Source organism: Nilaparvata lugens, chromosome 4 (genome assembly GCF_014356525.2).
Source record: "Nilaparvata lugens isolate BPH chromosome 4, ASM1435652v1, whole genome shotgun sequence".
In the NCBI taxonomy this organism is placed as follows: Eukaryota; Metazoa; Arthropoda; class Insecta; order Hemiptera; family Delphacidae; genus Nilaparvata; species Nilaparvata lugens.
The window spans coordinates 50,753,570-50,759,593 of record NC_052507.1 but is presented as its reverse complement, the minus strand read 5'-3'; positions in this window follow the sequence as shown (position 1 = coordinate 50,759,593).

Genomic DNA, 6,024 nt, shown 5'->3' with positions numbered 1-6,024 from the left:
GGAAATTTTCTGCATGGTACAAGCTACCCCAACATTTGCATGTTTTCTGCAAATATTTTGAAATACTGTATGTAGAGGGAGAAGATCGTGAGGATCTTCTCTCTCACAAAGAGGGATTGACAGGGGCCAGCCTCTCAGCACAAAGGACAATCAGGGTATTCTTCTGAATAAGCAACACTCGAGACAAATCTGTGGCTTCATCCCAAAGCTTGAGGCCGTACAAGATTATGCTATAGAAAAAGCATAAATAGGAGACCTTAAGATACAATGCAAGAACACAGGATTTCAATCTCTTGAGCAAGAAAACCACTCTGCTTAGCCTGCAGCAGAGAGCCTCAACTTGGTCATTTCAAGACAGCTTCCTGTCCAGGAAATACCCAAGCAGTTTCACGGGTGCAAAATCATTCTCATCCCCATTTCTGATGCTGAATATGATTGACTAAGTTTTTTTTCATTGAAGAGGAAAAGGTTCACAGAAAACCAGTCCAAAGCAAACAATTCCAACATTGTGGCCCTTAGTGCATCACCTCCATGACCTAGATCAAAGAAGGTGGCGTCATCTTCATGACAGACAACACTTCTGCCATCCATACGAGCCACATCTTTTAATGAAATCAAAAAGAGAAGAGGCCTCAGGACAGAGCCCGGAGACAATCCACAGTTGACACAGTTCCTTATCCGAGACAGGTCACTATTAGCCAGTGCAGCCTGCCTGAGACCCCCCCCCCCCCAGATAGGATTGAATTAACTCATGTGGGGTTCCATTGGCCTCTCAGTGCTTCAGTTTACTCTACAGAGGATTGCATGATCAAGCGTGTCAAACGCCTTGCTGAGGTTACATAATGTGAGCCCAGCAAGTCCTCGATTCTCAAAGTACTTATAAGTATTACGCTGGAGGAAATCAACATCATCAGCAGATGATCTACACCCTTTTCTAAAATAAAACTGGGTGGTCGCAAACAGCTGCACCACTCACAATAGTCAAGTAGCTGCTCAGCAATCACAATCTCAAAAACTTTTGACACTATAGGCAAAATAGAAATGGTTTCATTAATTGGAATGGTCATGTCTCCCTTCTTGAAGATTGGTACTGTCTTTGAAACATTCAGCTCATCCGAAAATACAGCCTTTTAAGACACTGGTCAATACACACAGTTAAAGGATCGATAATAGACAATATAATATCCTTAATAAAAATATGCTAGACATATAGCAAATTTCTTTACTCTTAGATTCGCTCAAGCCAGTCGCAATCCGCAAAACATCCTCAAAAGGTGCCAGGTCAGAAAATGAGAGTCATAGTCAGTGTAGATTATCCACAGAAACAGGAATAGTAGATGGCACCGAAGATCCCTTAAGCCCCGCACACACATCGGTTTTTTGCTCGTACGATATTTTGCCGTCCTTATGAATTCTATCAGATTAAACGGAACTTGACAAACATCGTCTGTTTGAAATAAACTGTTTAATCTAATAGAATTTATAAGGACGGCAAAATACCGTACGAACAAAAATCGATGTGAGTGTAGCTAGCCTTACTTGCTCTGATGATACAAGCAGCCTTGCACTTTTGCTGATTAAGCTGATTATTATAGGATTATGCTGATATATTATAGGGTATTATGTAAAGTTATGATGAATAAGAGAGTCGACCATGAGCAAAGTAAGAGGCGTGGAGCAGCCTGGGTCAGGCAGTTGGATGACCAGACTGAAGTTCAACTCGTTGCTTATTGGGAGACCGGTCAATAAGCAACGAGTTGAACTGCAGTCTGGCCATCCAACTGCCTGACCCAGGCTGCACCACGCCTCTTACTTTGCTCATGGTCGACTCTCTTATTCATCATAACTTTACATAATATCCTATAATATATCAGCATAATCCTTCTGCACATTAAAAGAACTATGTACAAGCCTAAACCGGAGGGGGAACCATCCTCTTTTAAAAAATAAATATCGGGGCACCGTGCTTCGCTCGTTATTTATTGACTTTTCATAAACCGAACACAATTCTTTAAAATGATTGGGGAAGGACTAACAGGAACAGCCCAAAACTGTTTCTTCCCCGAATTTTGATTTATACACTATAAATAGTCCAGAAAGTAGGTTATGTTCCATACACTTGAATTCAGGTTCACTTTTCAGTTCAAACATTTGTAAACATAAAGTTCTAATTTAGATTATTTACAAAACAAATTGAATAACAAAATAACATTCACTAATCACTTAAAATTTTCAAATAATGATCAACTTTGAAAATTATGATTTGCTTTAGTTTAGGAGGATTATCATGTCATGTCAACAAATCAGATTATGTTGATCAAGTTGATTAAATTGTCTAGCTAGATAAAATTTCTCGTTGATTGATTACACAGCTGGAAATAATTCTGTCTCTCTCCCACACAGGCACTCACATCTTCTGTTATCGACAGACGATGAAATTAAAATCTGTTTTTCCAAGGATGAATAATTGTTATCCTTTTCATGTCCTTCAGAGAGTTTTACCAGGGATGAGACCTCTTGCAATCGAATTTTTATATCATAAACCTACTGTGTTCCAAATTTCGTGAAAATCGTTGAAGCCGTTTTCGAGATCCGTTGAACATAAATAACCAGATATAAAAATATAAAGAGATATACAGAAATTGCTCGCTTAATATAATAGGATGTAAAATTTTATTAATTTAACTCTTCACTCAAATAACATTTGATAAGGTAATTGATGAACTTTTGAATATGTTGTTCACTTGATGATTATCAATAATTAAATTAGTTATTATTTATATGGTATTATCAATATAATAATAATTATTATAATAATAATAATATCAATGTACATATTATTTCAATTAATTTCCTTTTTATTGCGGATGATGCTCATGTGAGCTTTAGCTTTTGTGTGGGTGTTGGAAAGTGCTTGAGAGATTTGATGAGATGATCAAACGTCTATAGTTACATCTGGTAACACCTAATATTATTGCTGACGCTGTATTCCATTGTAATGCTCGAACATAGTACTTTTAGTCAGTCTACTGCCAAACTTCACCGAGAGCACTTCTCTCTTTTTCGATGTATATTTTATAATTATGTGTTTGAAAATAAAGTTTTCTTTTTAAAAAGATGTTTGGTTACCCCAGAACTATAACTGGCACCCGAACTACCTTCCTTACGTTTTTTCGAGGTTGTTCATTTAACAACAAGTTTTTTTCGATTCGCGATCTTTAATTTCAACTTCGTGAAAAATCCGGAAAACCAGTGAGTGAGGTGAACTTTTCAAGACAAGTTCTCTGCATACCACACCTGCAACCTTCGAAGTTCAACCTGGCAGACAACGAAGACTCCTTCCACAAATTTGAGACGGAAGTAAAACTACCATCAACTGTAAGTACAGATGCGAACATTTTCTTCACTTCATCTTCTACTCTCATTCGACCGTCAAAATTAGACCCTGTGATCATGTCAACCAAATCTATCCCGAAATATTTGCTGGACTATATTCCAAAATTCGATGGAATTTCCAATAAAATTCCAAAATTTATCAAATCTTTCCAAGACATTTTCAATCTGTATTGTAACGATAAAATTGAACAATCACAACGCGAAGAAAATCATTGGCTGTTATTTACTGCCGCCCTCCACAGTTTGGAAGGTGCTGCAGATGATGTTGTACAAAATTGCGAGTGTTCCAACTTAGCTGAACTTATTGAACTTTTAACGAAAAGCTTCTCTGATAAACGCACTGTCCCTGACCTAATAGCCGAAATTGCTGTAATGAAATCATTCCAATACGAACACCCCCTCGACTTCCTACAAAGACTCAGTGAAAAACGCACCAGAGTGGTGACCCGCTATAAGCTTGATGGTGTAACCGGGGATCTCCTGAAAAATCTTCTCGAACAACTCGATACAACTCTTGTCCGCACGCTCATTCACGGTGTTCATCCAACACTCGGAGCTCATCTTCAGGTATACAAACTCAAGAACTTGGACGACGCCCGCAATACCCTGCGCAGTGATTGTAGCATTGTTTTGAAACAATTAAAATGTGCAGAGCCCGTAAGTGACAAAAGTGCAGTGAGTGAAAAGCAAATCAATTCTCAGTTCCAACCGCGGAATTTCTTTCAACCGCAACCAGTGTTCAATCAATTCTCTCCTCGGAATTTCCACCAGCAACACTTCAATCAGAATCACTTCAATTGAAACACTTCAATCGGTTCCAGCAACCCTTCACTACTCAGAATCGGTTCCAACAACCTCATCAAATCCATTTTCAACAGCCTCAACATTCTAATTTCCAACAAAGTGTAGTTCCCTCTACCTCTACTTTTCAGCAGTCGCAATTTCAAAATTTCCAACCGAAATCTTTCAATAACAATTCTCGTAACTTTTCAAACGGAGCACGAAACATTCAACAGTCTCACAACTGGGACTCGCAGAATACTGTCTCCATGCGTACTCCTTCTACTAATAGAAATGCTAACAATTCGGCAAGAAACAATCCTTTCCAAGATCTTCACTATCTCGATGAATCAAATGATGATATCAATCAAGTAAATGCATCGACTCGTATTCAATTGTTGCAATCGCAACTCAACAATCAAACATCAGCTGTGAATGAAATGACAGATCATTTTTTAGGGTGTGGCCCCAATCCGGCGGAAACCCCCCCAAAGAGCTTGAATTGAATATTATTGATAAATCGCTACCCTATTTTGTCGATGATGTAAACAGAAAATGGCTTGTTGACACTGGATCGATGATGAATTATGTACATCCTGCAATTGTACCGCCAACTGTAACTAGATATAAGGAAAAATTTGTTGTAAAAACCCCGGCTGGTACAAGTGGTGGACATGAGTATATATTTTTTGGTCCATCCACATTATTTCCGAATCTTTCTAGAATTAAGATGTATATATATGATTTTTCCGACAGGTACGATATTCTTTTAGGTAATGAAACAATGCAACAACTCAAGGCCCATGTAAATTATGAGACTAATACGTTAGATTATGGCAACGTATCAAAACCGTTATTATCTGTAATTAATTCTAGTAGAAAACAAATTGAATTGAAACCTGGATTTAATGTAATAACTATCCCAGTTAGGTCTATTCCCACTGTAGGACAGGGATTACTTAAACCTATAAATAATTCTAACTATTGTATTGAAGAAGGTATAGTTGATATTGTTAATGGTGAATGTACTTGTATAGCTTTCTCTCATGAACTCATGACCATCAGTCCTGAACCCATGGAAATTGAGGAAGTAGAAACGATTCTTGACTCGCATAATGACTCAATGACCACACGTCCTGAAAATTTTGCATTGATAAAGAAATTGATCCATGAAACTTTACGAACTGACCACATGAATGACGAAGAAAAAAGAGAGATATACGATTTAATTATCAAATTCCCTGCAATAATAAAGCTTGATAATATTCCTCTTGGTTCAACAAACTTATTAAAACATAAGATCAATACTGTAGATGACAATCCTGTGTACACACGAAACTATAGGTACCCCCAAATATTCAAGAAAGACGTACAAATCGAAATTGATAAACTGCTGCAAAATAAAATCATTCAACCCTCCAACTCTCCATACAATTCCCCAATATGGGTTGTTCCAAAAAAACTAGATGCTTCAGGGAAAAAGAAAATAAGAATGGTGATAGACTACAGTAAACTTAATGACAAGACGATAGCTGATAAATATCCTTTACCAAACATTGAAGATCTTTTCGGTAAAATTGGGAGAGCCACTTATTTCTCCACAATAGATTTGTACTCAGGTTTCCATCAAATCGAAATGGACCCAGAATCTGTTCCTAAAACTGCTTTTTCAACGGAAGATGGTCACTACGAGTTTCTTAGGCTCCCTTTCGGGCTGAAAAATGCACCCCCATTCTTTCAAAGAAATATGAATATATTGTTTGCTAAAATGCCGAATGTATTAGTATATATGGATGATATAATAGTATTCTCTGACATTTTGGAAGAGCATTTGAAACATTTAAAATC